General features: G+C 54.7%; 1 pseudogene; it reads left to right on the top strand.

Moving 5' to 3' along the window:
- The first annotated feature begins 1197 nt into the window (after positions 1 to 1197).
- LOC120222506 lies at positions 1198 to 1857 on the top strand (annotated as a pseudogene).
- Positions 1858 to 16872: the final 15015 nt, after the last annotated feature.

Raw genomic sequence — 16872 nt, 5'->3', positions numbered from 1 at the left:
AGAGCCGCAGAAGCCTCTGTCCCCCATCCAGAGAAGGCAGGGACGCATGAGGGGTGGTGGAGACCGCAGTCCGGGGCATCCCGGGACTGCTTATCTTAAATTATTTTGAAACGATTACGTCAGGGGCGCCCGGGTGGCTCAGTCGGTTAAGCGTCCAACTTCGGCTCAGGTCATGATCTCACGGTTCGTGGGTTCGAGCCCCGCGTCGGGCTCTGTGCTGACTGCCAGCTCAGAGCCTGGAGCCTGTTTCAGTCTGTGACTCCCTCTCTCTCTCTGACCCTCCCCTGCTCACGCTGTCTCTCTCTCTCCTAGAAATAAATAAAACATTAAAAAATATTTAAAAGAAATTATTTTGAACAAAATGGAAATGAAAAGACAACATATTTTAAAAAAACTGTGCAGGGGCGCCTGGGTAGCTTAGTCGGTTAAGCATCCGACTTTCGCTTAGGTCATGATCTCGCGGTTCGTGGGTTCGAGCCCACGTCGGGCTCTGTGCTGACTGCCAGCTCAGAGCCTGGAGCCTGTTTCAGTCTGTGACTCCCTCTCTCTCTGACCCTCCCCTGCTCACGCTGTCTCTCTCTCTCTCTCAGAAATAAATAAAACATTAAAAAAAATTTTTTTTGAAGTGATTATGTCAAACTATTTATTTAAAAGTCATATACATTCTGAAACTCATGCCTCCCTACACCCAGAGGTGGCCCCCGCCCTGCCCCAACCCCCTCTATGCCTTCCTGGGTGGGGATAGGCAGGGGCGTCACCCCTTTGAAAATGCTCCATGGAAGGCAAAATTTCCAGAAAGCCCAGCGTGTTGCCGAAGAAGCGGTCAGCTCCCGGCGCCGCGCCTGCCTCGGCCCCCACCGCGTGGCCTGGCCTTCTAAGACCCCATTCTCCTTCCAGGGGCTCAGCCAGGCTCCTCCTCCAAGCTCAGGGCCCGGGTCTCCACAGCTCGCTCCCAGCCCCTTTCCTCATCTCCTGCCGTGTCCGAGGAGGCCTGGGCAAGGCCTTCAAACGGTGTCCTCCTTGGGACAGCAAGTGACAAAGCAGATTTCTCGATTTGATTTTCCTCTTCACACATGAGAAGTGAAACCTCCAGCTTAGACTCCTTCTTAAAGAGATAGCTCTTCCTTTCCCTGCTTGTTTTGAAAGCTGCTTTCTGAAAGATGGCTGCATTCAGGCTAGATGGGCAAAAGTTGGAGAGAACCCCGACATGCCGAGGAGAAACAGTGGAGGCACTGACTGCTGTGAGCAGAGCATAAGGCTCAAGATGGAAAATCATGAACCAGATGATACTGTCAAGGAAGACTTAATTTTCAATATCATAACCAGAAAAATTAACCAACTCCCAGAAGCAGAAGAGAATCTGTTTGGACATGGATCAGCATATATTGAGCTTAATGCTGCTCTCTGCGATCTAATAGCAAATAGTCTTTTTTGCCGCATCTTAAATGTGACACAGGCTCGTATAGCTGCTGGCTTACCAATGGCAGTGGTCCATTTTTGACTGCGCTTGCGTCTGACAAAGGTTTTGTAAATTTACCTCTGAATACAGGTGATCTGAATTGTGACAGCTGCACCATAACATGGGGTGGATTGGTTGGTCTTGTTTTTGGTGGTCTGTACCCCATTTTCTTGGCTATACCTGTGAATGGTGGCCTAGCAGCCAGGTATGAGTCAGCCCTGCTACCAGAAAAAGGAAACATCTTAACTTACTGGACTAGAATTTCTAAGCCTGTCTTTAGAGAGATGTTATTTCCCATTTTGCTCCAGACCATGTTGGCAGCATACCTTGGCTCTAGACAATATAAATTAGTTACGAAGGCTCTTCAGTTACCTGAACCTGGCCTAGAAATTCAGTGATTGTTAAACAACTTTGTACACAAAAATAAAACTGTAATGTATGAAAAATAAATAAATAAAAGCTGCTTTCTGGGGCGCCTGGGTGGCTCAGTCGGTCATGCTCTCAAGGTTCATGAGTCTGAGCCCCACATCTGGCTCTCTGCTGACAGCTCAGAGCCTGGAGCCTGCTTCAGATCCTGTGAGTGTTTCTCTCTCTCTGCCCCTCCTGACTCGCAGTCTGTCTCTCTCAAAAATAAACAAACATTAAAAAAAAATGTTTTAAAGCTACTTTCATAAATTCAAGTTTTTTTCCAAAATTGGTCAAAGATGTATCAACGAGTTTCACTCCCAGGGACAGCTCTTCCATTGCTGATCAGTGTCGTGGTTTACAGCATGGTATCCTTTGCCTCCTCTGAAGAAACTCCCCAAAAGATAAAGGCTCCCCAAATGGCACGGCACCAGGACACCGGGCTGAAGTCAGTCCCAGGCCGGAGGACTAGGGGCCACATGTCCACCAGCATGTGCACACAGCAACCCAAGTGGGACCGCACTTGAAAGGGCTCCAACGGCCAAGCCTTGGCACCCGGCCACGATCGCGTGACACGTGGGAGCCAGCCTCCAGCAGAGGCTGCCTTCACAGAGAACCCCTGCCCTGGCTCCTCCTCGGGAAGACAGATGTCCAGGGGGACTCCCCCTCCGGCCTGCACTGAGCCGTGTTGAGGGGCTCCTGGGTGGCCAGGCGTCCAGGGGAATCTTTGGCCTGTGCTATGCTGGGTCAAATTCCTGGTCAGTAAAGGGTCTGGGCTGTTCTCAGAGGGCTCCAGCCGGCCATGTGTCCCGGGGATGCCTTCGTCCTGCGCTGGGCTGGGTCGGCCCCATGGGCTGAGTTTCCAGGGACCCACTTACTCTGTGCTGGGCTTGGCTGCCTCACCTTCCCAGAACCGAGCTGTGCTGGAGACTCCTGGCCAGAGGGCTCCCGGTCAGCAGTTACCACGACACTGGTCTGGGCTGAGCGAAGCTGGATGGCAGCGCTCCGGGCCAGCTGGGGTCCCGGAGGCCTGTTGTCCCAGGGCTGGGCGGGGTCCGAGGGCTTCCAGCCGGAAGACGGCGGGGCTCGTCACCCTGTGCTGCTCTGGGTGGCGCTGTCTAGGGGACTCGTTCGCCCTGTGCTGAGCCAGGCCGTGGCCTTGGAAGTCAGGAAGGGCTCTGCGGGGCCGGCCGAGGGTCCCCGTGCCCCGGTCCTCAGGGCCCTGCTCCCAGCTGCCGAACGCCGACGTGGAGCCGGCGGCCCGGTTCGGGCCCGGGTGCAGGAGGCGCGGGGCGCAGGTTCGGGCCGCGGGGCCGCACGAGTGGGCGGGGCCTCGCCGCGCGCAGGGAAGAGCCCGGCTCTGTTCAGCGCAGGCCGGGGCTTCGCTCGCCGCCTCCTGATGTCGCCCCTGCACCCCCACAACCAGCAGGGGCCTCTCACTGGGTCTCGTCGGGGAGGCCCAGCTGCCGGGCAGCTCTCGCCCGGGCGCTCCGTCCCTCACCGCCCGGACGCCGTCCTGGACCCCCTACCGGCTGGGCCAGGGCCCCGCACTGCCCTCCCTCCCGGCAGCACCACCCCCACCTCTCCATGGCAGAGCCTTCATTTCACAGTGAGCAACGGGGGTCGGGGGGTGGGGGTGGCAGGGACTTGCCCACTGAAAATTAAGAAGAGGAAGCCTCATGGAGTCGGGTGGCCAGCAGGGGGAGCGCTCAGCCCTGCCGCTCCCGGGCAATTGCAGACCCACCCGGAAGGGACGCACCTTGCAGCCGGATTCCACCGTGGCTCCTACCTTACTGCAGGAGGGAGGAAGGTTTCCTCCTCCCCCAGCAACAGTCCAGCCAATAGGAGACTATCAGAGTCTCAACCAATAAGAGACTGCCATAGCCCAGCCAATGGGAGACTGTCGTAGTCCATCCAAGGAGAACGCCCCACAGCCCAACCAATGAGAAGGCACTACACTTCCAGCTCAGAGTTTCCCCCAATGGACTTTCTGCTTTCAAAAGCCCCCCCGCCCCGCCCCCACCTCTTTACAAACGAGCGTCTTCCTGTCTTGGCCCGGCTCGGGTCGCGTCCTGAGTCGCGCCTCCTGCGCTGGCCTCTGCTGGTCCCGTATAAAGCCAGTTTTGCTGGGGAAAACCCTGGAAGTTTCATTTTCGAAGTTGACGCAGGTGGGGCAGCGTCATGAAAAGGGCCGGGGGTGGGGCCGGGGTCCTCCCAGGTCTGGTCAGTGGTGGTGTCTGAGAAGTCGTACTTCTTCACCCAAGGAAGGCGGCCTGTAGGAGGCAGTCCGGGCGCTTCGCCCTGGCCGCGGCTGCGAGAACCCGCGATGCCTTCCCAGAGGAGCTGCTGCAGAGGCCGGCCCGGGACTGCAGGCGTTCCGCACCCCTGCGGCCGCGTGACCCCGGGCCCCCGAGGGCGCGGTCACAGGCACCCGCGCCGAAGCCGCTGCCGGCCCGACCCCGTCCCGGGAAGCCGAGGTCACCCTCGTGGGTCCGTTCCGTGCTTGAACCTCAGCATCTCACCCGGGTGTGTCCCGGGTCTCCTCTCCCTCAGAGCCACGCACCCGTCCGACGGGGGCGGTTTTCGGCTTCCTCGCCCCGTGTTGCTGCGACTCCGGCTTGGGAAGAAGGGCTGCGTGGGATTTCTGAAGGGATGGGGGTGAGGCCCCCGAAGGCCAGGAGGCAGAAAGGTGGACACAAAGCCCTGGCCTTGTCGCGGAGAATCCACCCTTGTTCACATGAGAGAGAATGTCATCTGCTTCCCCGTCCCTACGTTGGTATTTGTTCAGTGCAGATTCACTGATCCCCACCTGATTCCGCCTCCCCGGAAGGGGTCCCGGCACCTGCCCCCCCCCCCCGCCGCCGCCCACCCGGGAGTGGGGCTCCTCATCCGCCGGCGCTGACGCTTCTCCAGCTGCTCCTCTTCGGCTGCATGGACTTCCCCAGTTCCCAGAGCTGGCACGTGTCCTCAGGCCACTCTGCCCGTGCCCCTCCATCCCCGGAGTGTTGTCTGCTCGTGCCCTCCCGGCCCCCCACTAGCTGAGACTCCCTGACTTCTTCACTGCCCCCCACGATTGCCATCACGCCCGAGCCGTGTCGCCCTGCCCCACCACGCTGAGCTGCCTGGAAGTAACCGCCGGCATTTGTGCCCCTGTGTCCGCCCAGGCAGCGCCAAGCAGAGGCCCCTTCCCCCCGCGTAGTCTCAGGCAGGCGGCCGCGGCCACCAGGAAAGCAGGTGAGACGGGACATGCAGCTCGCGGAGCCGCGGGTGGGGGTGTGGGGGGGATGGCGCCTGAAGAGCACTGTCGCTTCCTCACCATCACAGCCCGGAGGCAGGTACACCAGGAACACCCAGCTCCCTTGGCGTCTGTCCTTGCCGGTGGCTGGAGGACATTCTCCCACTTGGGACATTCTCGGAGGTGGTGGATGAAAGAGCTTGTGGTCCGGTGTCCAGCAGGGGCTCGCAGCATGCACCCCTGCCTGCCACGCTTCTCGGCCACCGGCTGGAGAAGCCCTTTCCCCCTCGAGAGGAGCAGGTGGAGATCCTGTGGGAGACTGGAGCCCGCGGGCGAGGTTGTCCGGGTGGCCAGCGGACAGGGTAGCCAAGGGGACAGACTGTGGGCACGGTCTGAGGAGACGTAGGTCAGGGATCAGAGCTCGGCCCCCGGTGGCTTGACCACAGCAAGGGGGGTTGGACGTCGGGTTGGTAGGTGGTTCCCAGATGCTGCTGGTGTGAGCAGAGGCTGTCCCCGAGAGAGGCCGGGGGTCACCGGGAAGACTGGGGGCTAGAGCTGGAACCCTGGGGCGCAGCCAGGACCGACCAGAGCGCGGAAGAGGGGCCGCCCGGGGTCGGTCATTGAAGGGCGTAGGCGGGGCTCTCCTTGGCATTACAGGCCTTTCTCTGTCTGGCCCTGAGGCCTCTTGCTGCTCTTTGGGACCTCGGTGCGGTTGACCCTCCCCGCCGCAGCCCTCCCTGCCCTGCACACTCCCGAGTGTGTCACTGCCCTGTTGAGACGCCGCTCAGTGTGAAGAGACCACATTTTCTCCACAACTGCCACTCCCTGGCCTCCAGCACCTGGCTGGCGAGCCAGGCTTGGGGACCCCCAGCCCCGGGTGCTCCACAGGTGCCCCAGGGTCCTGCATAGGACACTCAAGGAGATGGATGCAGGTGTGCTGCCGGAAATGTCCGTCATCATCTGGGAAGGAAAGGGGGAGATTAAGCGCACAAACCTTGCAGCTGGGCACGGGGACAGGGCTGGGAGGGAGCCTGTTTTTAAGGACCTCACGGTGGCATGGGGACACGCAGAGGACAGAGCACCCCGAGGATGCCTTCTGGAAACAAGCTCCGATGAGTGAGGCTCCTGTCATCACCGGCTGTGCCCCGCCCCTGTTGACAAGAGGGAGAAAGGACCCCTGCCTGTGCAGCACAAGCGGAGATAGAGGAAAGGAGGCGGGGACAGGTCCCACCCCCGCGGTGCGGGGAGCCCTTCCCTGGCTCTTCCTCCACGTGTGCGAAGCCCCACGCTCCCCTCCTTCAGGGCTCTTCCCCTGTCGTTGCTTCTCTCTCAGCACCTCCCCTTCGTCTTTCTCAGGTGGCTGTCACCACCTGGTGTCACCACCTGGTGCTGCTTGGTAGTTGCTTTGGCTCTTTTGTGCCCCTGGCTGGTCACCCTTCCCATCCCCATCCCTGTCCCCGTCCCCATTCCTGTCACCATCCTTGTCACCGGCCCCACATGCTGTCTGTGTGTTGAAGGTCATTTATCATTGGAAAATGATCACCGACAATAGGCCAGGTTATGTTGTGGTCACCAAAGCCCTGAACAGCCGTGGCTCAAAACTGCAGGCCGGGTCTCTTGTGGTTTTGCCTGCAGCCCTCACCCCCGTGTCCTGGGGGCCAGCGTCCCGTCTGTCACCACTGTGTCTGCTTATGGCGTGTAACGATATTACTACAGACTCAGGGACTTGAAACAACGCTTATCTCGGCACGTGGTTCTGACAGTTTCTGTGGCTCCGGTGTGCTCTCCTCTGAGGATGGCCCGGAAAGGGTCTGCTTCCAAGCGCACCTGCCCCTTGCATGGCTACACCGTAGGCCTCAGCTTCTGCTGGCCATTGGTGGGAGGCCACCGTCAGCGACCTACCGCACGGATCATCCCAGAGCCAGCAAGGGGGAGAGTCGCTTTGCTGGGTGGGCATTAGAATCTCATTAAGGTGATAGCTGTGGAAGTGACATCTCATCGAGTTTGCATGTTCTACTGGTTAATACGTATCTCAGGTTCCCCCTTGTGCTCGGGGAGAGGGGACTCCACGGGGCACGTGCGCAGGGACGGAGGTGGGGACGTGCAGTGTGGCAGCCCCAGTCCACTACCACTCTGAAAGCCCCAGGACCACTTCAGCGGAGGAGAGCGCTGGAGGAACTGAGCCGGCAGCTCCGTGTCCTGCCTCAGAAGCGACACATCACCCGCGTCCGGTTCTCTGGCCAGGACTTCTCTCTCTGGCCGGCCCCAACACGAGGGGTTGGTGGGAGCGTGATCCTCCCTGTGACGGAAGGGGAGGGGGACCAGATAGGGTCATTGCAGGGGTCCTGCGTGGGGTTTCTTTCCAGGAGACTGGCTCGTCCAGCTGTCCCCCGGGTTTTACATTTGGGTTTTTAAAGATGCCTCATTGGTGCCAATATGTAGTCCGCAGACCCTCCTGATTTCTCGTGTAGGTTTTCAGGGGACCTGCAGTCAGCTTCGCTACTCTCTTTCAGTCTCTGTGACTTGTGCCACTTTGGCGCAGCCCCCAGCACAACGCTGTGGCGGACATGGGTGTGTTGTTCTTGACGTTAAATGTTCACAATGCTTGACTATTTATTTATTTATTTATTTATTTTATTTTTTACAAATAGTTTATTGTCAAGTTGGTTTCCACATAACACCCAGTGCTCATCCCTGCAAGTGCCCTCCTCCATGCCCATCAATGCTTGGCTTTTTTAAAATGGCGACCGGATCCAGGTGGCTCTATGTGCAGGAAAGTAGACACAATGTAAGGCGACTGCACCACACTTCCAGTGCACAGGTGTGTGGCCCTGAGTTTGCTCACAGTGGAGCGCAGCCATCACCACACCGTGATTTCTGGTGCCTACTGCCGGCCTTTGACTGATATTCTTTATCATACAGTTAAGGAATTTTCCTTCTACTTATAGTGTTCTGATGGGGTTTCATAAAAATGTTTTTGAGGCAGTGATGTCAGTGAAAAATGATGGAGTAAGGAACTTCACAGACCAGCAAATTAACTGGGAAAAATATATCAGAATCCACTTTATTGAAACTCTGGAAAATGGTCAAAAATTTATAGCAACAGGTTACCGTCTGATTGAGAAAAGGCAGCTCAATTGTGGTCTGCGGGTTTTGGGCATTTGCACTTGCCCTTGGCCGGTCCCCCAGCCCTTACTTGGTTGTCAGTCGTGAAAACAGCAGCCCACAGACCAGGTGTGGGTGCCCGAATTGTCATTCTTTGTTCCGACCTGGTGGCTCCCTGAAGGACTGTTGCAAAAAAGCCTTGCCTTTATTTCCCCCAACTAGGAACTCGCCAGGATGCGGAAGTAGCTACCTGGGGGGCAAGTTCTGCCAAAACACGTAAAGGCTGTTGCCTGGAGCAAACAGCAGACACACGAAAAGGCTGGGGACGAAAGGCAGGGGTGGGCGCCTCTGGGGTCTAGAGCTGCACGTGTGCTCTCGGGGTGGGCACATCCTCAGAGCCCCCGAGTGGCCTCACCTCTTGCCCTGGGTGACCTTCAGGATCTGTGCAGATGGCAATGCAAGCCAAGGCAGAGTCTTCAGCCACGTGGGTGTGTGTTGGGGGTGTGGCCCGGTCCACGTACAGAGCCCATCTCCACAGACTGGAGGTTCTGTGTTTAGGGGGAGGATTTTGGTCCAGACTGTTAAAGGAACTGTCAAGTCACTAACTGACCACTTAGCCAGCTGAACAAAGACTTCATGGCCACATGACAGATGACACAGACTTTGCAAAACTCATTCAGAAAAGCTACTGAACAAACGGCAGCAACCGCGGGAAGCAACGACACCTGGGGAAGAGGAGCCTAGCACTAGAGCATCCAAAGCACCCAGTCCCCAACCACGGTGGAGGTTATGTGGCATGCGTATGAATGAGAGCATGTGTTCACACATAGGACAAAAATAAAAGTGTAGAAACTGTCCCTGAAAATGCCTAGACACTGGATTCATCATACAAAAGCAGTAAATAAGCTAACATGCTCAAAGAGCTAAAGAAACGACATACAAATAACCAAAGGAAACCATGGAAACAATGTCTGACAAAATGAAGAATGCCTATGGAAATTATTAAAAAGGAACCAAGTAGGAATTCTGGAGCTGAAAAGTACAATAACTGAAATGAAAAAAGTTCACTAGAGGGGTTTCAGCAGAAGATTTGGGCAGACATAAAGACTCCACGTACTTGGATACAGGGCAGTAGGCATTAGACAACCTGAGAAGCAAAAAAGAAGAAAGAAAAATGAACAGAGCCTGAGAGACTTGTGCAACAGCCCCAGGTGAACCGAGAGGGGCATAATGGGAGTCGCAAAAGGAGAAGAGAGAGGTGATGGGGTAGAAAGAATATATGAAGAAATGATGACCAAAACCTGTCCATATTTGATGAAAATCATGAATGTACCCACCCAAGAAGCTTAACAAACTCCACGCAGGAAAACCACACCAAGACGTGATAAACTGCTGAACACCGAATACATGAGGATCTGTAAGGGCTCCAGGGTAGGGCGGCAGCCAATGTTTCCCCAAAGGTCATGGGCACCAGGAAGCAGTGGGGTGATGCTCTCAAAGTGCGGGAACAAGGGACTGAGAGCCAAGAACTCAGCAGCCAGCAAAACTATCCTTCCAGATTTAAGCAGAAGTCAAGACATTCTCGGATAAACAAAAATCAAGAGACTGTCACTAGTAGACCCGCCAGGCACATATGCTAAGGAGAACCCTTCAGGCTGACACGAAAGGACACTAGGCAGTAAGTCAAATCCAGACAAAGAAATAAAGAACAATAAATGTAAAAGCTAGTCTGATTGTGCTTTTGGTTTCTAAATCCTCTTTCATTTCCTATTGCTGTGAAATACTGTCCCATAAAACAATCATTGTAAACAGGCCGTGGGCACACAGTGTATACAAATGTGATTTGTAGCAGAAGCAACATGGGAGGAGGGAACGAGGCTATGTATGGGCATCATGAATTACGATGTTACTTGTAATCCACACGGCAGGCATTAGGCAAATAACAAATATAAAGAAATGAGAAGGAACTAAAAATGTTACACCAGAAAATACCTGCCTAAGCAGAAGAGGCAGTAATTGAGGGATCCAGGACCAAAAAAGATGTAAGAAAAATAGAAAACAAGTAGCAAAATGGCAGAAGTTAGTCCTTCCTTATCAATAATCACACTAAATGAAAGTGGATTGGACTCTCCAATAAACAAGCAACAAAGAAGTGTGTGTCTGTCAGCGGGTTAACAGACTACCAAAATGTATATAATGGCATTTTATGCAGCCACAAAAAAGAATGATGAACTGATAGATGCTGGGACATGGATGAACCTTGAAAACATTGTATCAAACAAAAGAAATCAGATACAAAAATCACAAATTATATAATTCAATTTATATGAAATGTCCAGTATAGGCAAATTCACCGAGGTAGAAAGCAAACTAGTGGATGTCAGGGTCTGAGGGGGGGAGAAATGGGGAGTGGCTGCCATATGGGTATGGGGTCTCTTTTGGGGGGGGGATGAAATGATCTAGAATCATCTGGCAGTGATGGTTGCACAACACAGTGAATATATATACACTGGAAGCCACTCAACTGTATGCTTTAAAATGGTTAAGTTTTATGTTATGTCAATTTTACCTCAATGAAAAAATAGTGTGCACTAGATTTTATCAAGTATTTTTTCTCGTATATGCTGTGATGATTCTGTGGACAAGTTCCATTGATAATGTGTTAAATGTTCATGTATTTTTTTTTAACGTTTATTATTTTTGAAAGAGAGAGGGAGAGTGAGCAGGGGAGGGGCAGGGAGAGAGGGAGACAGAGCATCTGAAGCAGGCTCTGTGCAGACAGCAGCAAGCCCAATATGGGGCTCGAACTCATGAACCATGAGATCATGACCTGAGCTAAAGTCGGATGCTCAACCAACTGAGCCACCCAGGCGCCCTGAATCGTGTGTTTTCTAGTGACAAGTCATTCTTACATTCCTGGAATAAACCTGATTTGGCATAATTATTATTTTTGTGCATGTTGATGGATTAAATTTGCTCATATTTTATAACATTGTATTTCTGTTTCTAAATATTATTAGGCTATTTATTTTTTAAATTTCATTTTAATGGTCTCTGGGTTTGATCTCTCTAGATTACCTAGATAGCTTTCCTATTCTTAATCCTCTAAAACACTTTTTATTAGGTTTGGATGACCTGTTCTTGAAAAACTTGGTGGACCTTTTCTTGAAGCCGTCTGCATCTGTTTTGGGGGTGCAGTGCTCCTACAAACTACTGATTCAGTTTCTTTGTGGTTGTCAAGCTGTTTGGGTATTCTGTTTTTTTCTTGAGTGATTTTGATAAGTTTAATTAAAAATTTTTTTAATGTTTATGTTTGAGAGGGAGACAGAGTGTGAGTGGGGGAGGGGCAGGGAGAGGGGGAGACACAGAATCGGAAGCAGGTTCCAGGCTCGGAGCTGTCAGCACAGAGCCTGATGTGGAGCTCGAACCCACGAACTGCAAGATCATGACCTGAGTGGAAGTCGGACGCTTAACCGACTGAGCCACCCAGGCGCCCCGATAAGTTTAATTTTTAATAAAATATGACTTTTTTTTACTTAAGCTTTGAATTTATTTATTTATTTTTTATTTTATTTATTTCTGAGAGAGAGAGAGCATGAGCAGGGGAGGGGCAGAGAGAGAGGGAGACACAGAATCGGAAACAGGCTCCAGGCTCTGAGCTGGCTGTCAGCACAGAGCCCGATGCGGGGCTCGAACCCACAAACTGAGATCATGACCTGAGCCGAAGTCGGACACTTAACCGACTGGGCCACCCAGGCACCCTAAGCTTTGAATTTATTGACAAAAATTGGTTATAATCTTTTTTTAATTTAAAATCTCCATTCTCTCTGTTGTTGTGTTGCTGATACTACTCAGTGATGTGTTCTTCCCTCACATCCCCGCCACATTACGACCCTTCGAGTTTACTGATGTTGATTACCTATTACTGCGGACGTGACATCACAATTTCATGGCCAAGAGCAGCGGACACGTATTACCTTGCAGTTTCTGTGTGTTAGGCATCAGGTGCCGCCCAATCTGGTGCCTCTCTCTCGGGGTCTACAGGCTGTGAAGTGAAGTGGTGGCTGGGGCTGCAGCCATCAGAGCCCCCCCGCCCCGAGGATCCACCCCCAAGCTCACTGCCCAGAGACCTCAATTCTTCCCATGTGGGCTTCTGCACAGAGCGGCTTCCGGCGTGGCAGCTGCTCTCTCCAGAGCGGGGGGGCCCGGGGGGAGGGTGGACAGAAGCCACAGGGACCTTGTCACCTACCCTTGGAGGGGACGTCTCGTCGCTTCTGCTGTATCCTGTTCATTGGAATGGCCGGCCAGCGCTGGCTCTGGCAGGGCCCTTATGGTGAGCGAGCACCTGCGGGCGGAGCGAGAGGCTTCCTAGTGAAGCGGTCTCTACAGTCGTCCGCACAGCCGTCCCGCACAGCCGACTCTCACAGCCGTCCCGCACGGCCCTCCGCACAGCCGTCCTGCACAGCTGACCCGCACAGCCCTCTGCACAGTCGTCCCGCACAGCCGACTTGCACATTCATCCACACAGCTGACCCACACAGACATCTGTACGGTTCATGACAGCCGTCCGCACAGCCATTCTGTACAGCCCTCCGCACAGCCGTCCCGCACGGCCCTCCGCACAGCCGTCCGCACGGCCCTCCGCACAGCCGTCCCGCACAGCTGACCCGCACAGTCGTCCGCACAGCCGTCCGCACAGCCAACCCGCACAGCCGACCCGCACAGCCCTCCGCACAGCCGTCCTGCACAGCTGACCCGCACAGTCGTCCGCACAGCCGACCCGCACAGCCGTCCCGCACAGCCCTCTGCACAGCCGTCCCCATAGTCGTCTGCACAGCCGTCCTACACAGCTGACCCGCACAGCCCTCTGCACAGTCGTCCCGCACAGCCGACTTGCACATTCATCCACACAGCTGACCCACACAGACATCTGTACGGTTCATGACAGCCGTCCGCACAGCCATTCTGTACAGCCCTCCGCACAGCCGTCCCGCACGGCCCTCCGCACAGCCGTCCCGCACAGCTGACCCACACAGTCGTCCGCACAGCCGTCCGCACAGTTCCTCACAGTCGTCCACACAGCTGTGTGCACAGTCATTCCGTATAACCTTCCCACGCAGCCAGCAGGGACTCTTCCCCCGCCTCCTGTCCCACAGGCCACGGCTTTATTCCTCACCGTGTCCCTTGGGTCTCCGGTGAGATGGCTGCTTGTCCGCCTTTCCTTTCTCGTGTGTGCGCTTTCAGGGAAGGAACTCCCTCCTGAGGCCGAGGGGAGCTGTAGCCTGGAAGCGTTTGCACCCCGTCCCTTTGTTGTGGGGTTCTACCTGTCTTAAGGCCCCGTGCTGATTCCCCCCTTGAGCCATCAGCCACCTCTTACGGCTCTGCATTTCCAAGCGTGTGGTGAGCGGCTCTCTGTACCGTGGTCAGCGCGGCCGGGCGGAGGTCGCGGCCGACGTCACACAGATGCCCCGGTATCTTGTTGAGATTTGGCTTTGTGGCCCCGCGGTGGGTCCCTTGCTGGTGAACATTCCACGTGTGCTCGAAGACGAGGAATTCTGTGACTTGGGTTTTACGTGTGCGCTGCACCTTGCTCCTGACTGTGCTCTCTGAGTCCTGAAAGCGGATGAATTCCAGGCCGCCTCTGTCCTCAGAGGCGTGCACCGCCGTTCCTGCCGACTGTACAGCGGGTCGTTCGTGCTGGGTCCCTGCCAGGGTCCGCGTCACCCGCTCTCAAGCCGTGTGCTTGGTGCGTGCAAGTTCAGAGTCATCCGCTGTCCCCAGCAAATCGCGTCGCCGTTCGGCGGCACACACTCGGCTCCTGACGGTGCTGTCTGTCTTCGAGCGTGTTGCACCTGCACCAGTGAATGTGGAACGGTTCTCTTTTGGTGAACAGCTGTCAGGGCCGTCGCCTGCCTGTGGCTTTACCTCTGCCCTTCAAATTAGGGCACAGTTACATTTTGTTTTCTTCACCCAATTTGATAAGTGATTTTTCAAAAACTGGCTAGTTTAAATCCGTTGAACTTTATTGTGATTATGATTGTGTTTGAGCTTTCCCTCAATTTATTTTTTTCTCTTTACCATACTTCATCTTTGCCTTTTATCGCCTTTCCTGACTCCTATGGGACTGATCAGCGTTTTCCTTGCCCCCACCATGGACTTAGAAGCTCTCTGTGTTATTCTAGTGGCCGACTTCACTTTATAAACACACGGATTTGGGGCACCTGGGTGGCTCAGTCGGTGAAGCATCTGACTTTAGCTCAGGCCATGATCTCGCGGTTCGTGAGTTTGAGCCCCACGTCCGGCTCTGTGCTGACAGCTCAGAGCCTGGAGCCTGATTCAGCTGATTCAGATTCTATCTCCCTCTCTCTCTGTCCCTCCCGTCCCCAAAGATAAACATTTTAAAAAGTTTAAAAAATTAAAAAAAAAAAAAAAGGAATATAACCCAAGGCCTCTACCCACATCAGGACTTTGCATTTGCTGCTCCCTTTCTAGAATATTCTTTGCCCAGATCTCTGTAGGACTGCCCCTTCCCCCATCGGGGCTCCACCTCTGTCCCCTCCATGACTCCACCCATGTGATGGCATCTTGAGAGCCTCAGAGCCACCAGAAGCTGCCTCCTAAAGCTTCTTCCCAATGCTCGCGGGGGAGACAGGGCTTTCCCGGGTGGCCTGCGACGTGTTCTCAAGAACCACTGAGTAAATGCCGAGTGAGTGTCCCAGGGCAGGCGATGGGGGTCACAGCGCTGCTTCACATCCGCACTGACCGTTGCACAAATCACGCAGGTGTCTGCACAGCGTCTCAGAGTACTCAGAACAACTAAAAGACAGAGAGTCTTCTATTGTGCACGGAGACAGAAGAAAAATGGTAACTTCCGCCATTAGAAATGTGCTCGAATCCCTTAAGGAAAGAAGCCTGGGCTACAAGGGGAATATCGCCCGTGAGCTGGCCGGCCGGGCATGCTCTTTCCCGAAGGAGAAACCTACTGCGGTCTTCCCGGGCTTGCGGCCGTCTCCTGAAGTTACAGAGTGCGCGTTTGTTCAACAAAAGGCAGAACTGAGCTACCAGGATTACTGTGGGTGCAAACCTAGGTCTTGCTGAAGAGCAAAGAGGTGGGGCTCTTCCTGCCCTGGCCTTCCAGGGGGTGAGTTTTTCTGGGAGGGGCAGCCTTACCTGCAGGGGACAGTTGAGCTGGGCCAGGCAGGGTGGGCAGCACTGTCCCAAATTCGGGGTCCCCCCTGTGCACCGTAGTGGACACAGCCAGGACGGGAATGAGCTTCTGCTGGGCCATCTCATCTGCCCCCTCAGGCCCTTGTCTGCAGGCCAGTTCTCAGAAGGTAATCGGGGTCTGCAGGGCCATGTGCAAAGATGGGGAGGGGCTGGAGAGGGGGAGTGGAGGGCATCAGGGCGGTGGGCTCTCAGAGGCGGGCACCTGTGGTCTTGGTGCCTCTGGCCAGTCCTCCTGAGGACTGGGGAGGCATGCCTGGCGCAGGCACGTTCAGAAGAGTGGATCACTTCTTCCCACATCTCCATTGAGCAGGTTCCCAGCTCAAATACTTGGGAGCAGGGGAGCAGAAGCCCTGTCCCCAGGGAGCTGGTTGTGTAGCAGGGAGAAAGCCCAGACACAAAGGTAACCTGTATAACAGGCATGAGGGTAAAGCTTGAGGGACCAGCAGAGGAAGGTGGCAGAAACAGCACATGCAAAGGTCCTGTGGCCAGTGGGAGGACACATGGTTGTAACATGGTAGGGAAGGACTCCTGGCTGGAGGATAGAAGGGAGGTTAGAGGAAGGTTAGGTAGCCCAGGCCTCGGGCTCTCTGACTGTAGTAAGCAGCTTGCATTTCCTCTTTGGGGCAATGAGAAGCCACAGAGGGATTTAAGCAGGGGTGACAGCATCTGATTTGCATGCTATGGCCACTCTCCGGGAAGAAGTCCTGCTGGTGACCCTGGTCTGGGCGATTGGGAGGTGGAGGGGGCAGGCATCAAGGGGCACTATGGGTGTCAGCACTGGAGGTGCCACGACAGGGAAGCTGGTCCTGGACACTGTTACGTGAGCGGGCGCCGTGGGCGCAAGTGAGAGGTGTGGGGGTGAGACACACACCCAGGTCTGCAGTTCTTATCTTTCCCTTGTGACTCATTTTGCATCTGGGTCTAGAAAAAGTTCTCTGAGACATTTGCTAAATGTGCCCTTGTACCCTGTTTTCTCATTTCCCCTGCACATTCTAATCCAATTTGGGAGGTATTTTCATAGGTGAGTACAAAGTGAGGGTTTAAAAGCATTTGCTTTGCAAATAGATCCCAGTTCCCGATTACTCTATTGAATCCACCCACACTTTCTCACCAATTTATGAATTTTAAAAACAACAGGACAGATATCAGGATTTCAGGACTGTCCCCCGCGTCCCAGTGAGCTGTACTAATAGTGCAGTGCTAACCACACAGCTGTCGTGTTGCTGGTTTTTACCTAGGAGGACAGTCATGTTGCCTACCCTCACTGCCACCTGAGAACATTCCAGCTCCTGGGACCAGGGTCTCCCAGGCTGGCCTCAGGTCCTTTCCCATCACCTGATCACCTCACTCATGGGGCCTGGCCAGGCCCCACCCCAGGGGAGCCCTGGAGACTCTCCCACCAGTGCCTCTCTGGAACTAAGCATAGGCTGCTCTGGCAGGG

The sequence above is a fragment of the Hyaena hyaena genome, unplaced genomic scaffold, assembly GCF_003009895.1.
Source record: "Hyaena hyaena isolate Hyena2069 unplaced genomic scaffold, ASM300989v1 scaffold_886, whole genome shotgun sequence".
NCBI lineage: Eukaryota > Metazoa > Chordata > Mammalia > Carnivora > Hyaenidae > Hyaena > Hyaena hyaena.
The sequence above is the reverse complement of the archived record's forward strand: the minus strand, read 5'-3'. Positions and strand labels throughout refer to the sequence as shown.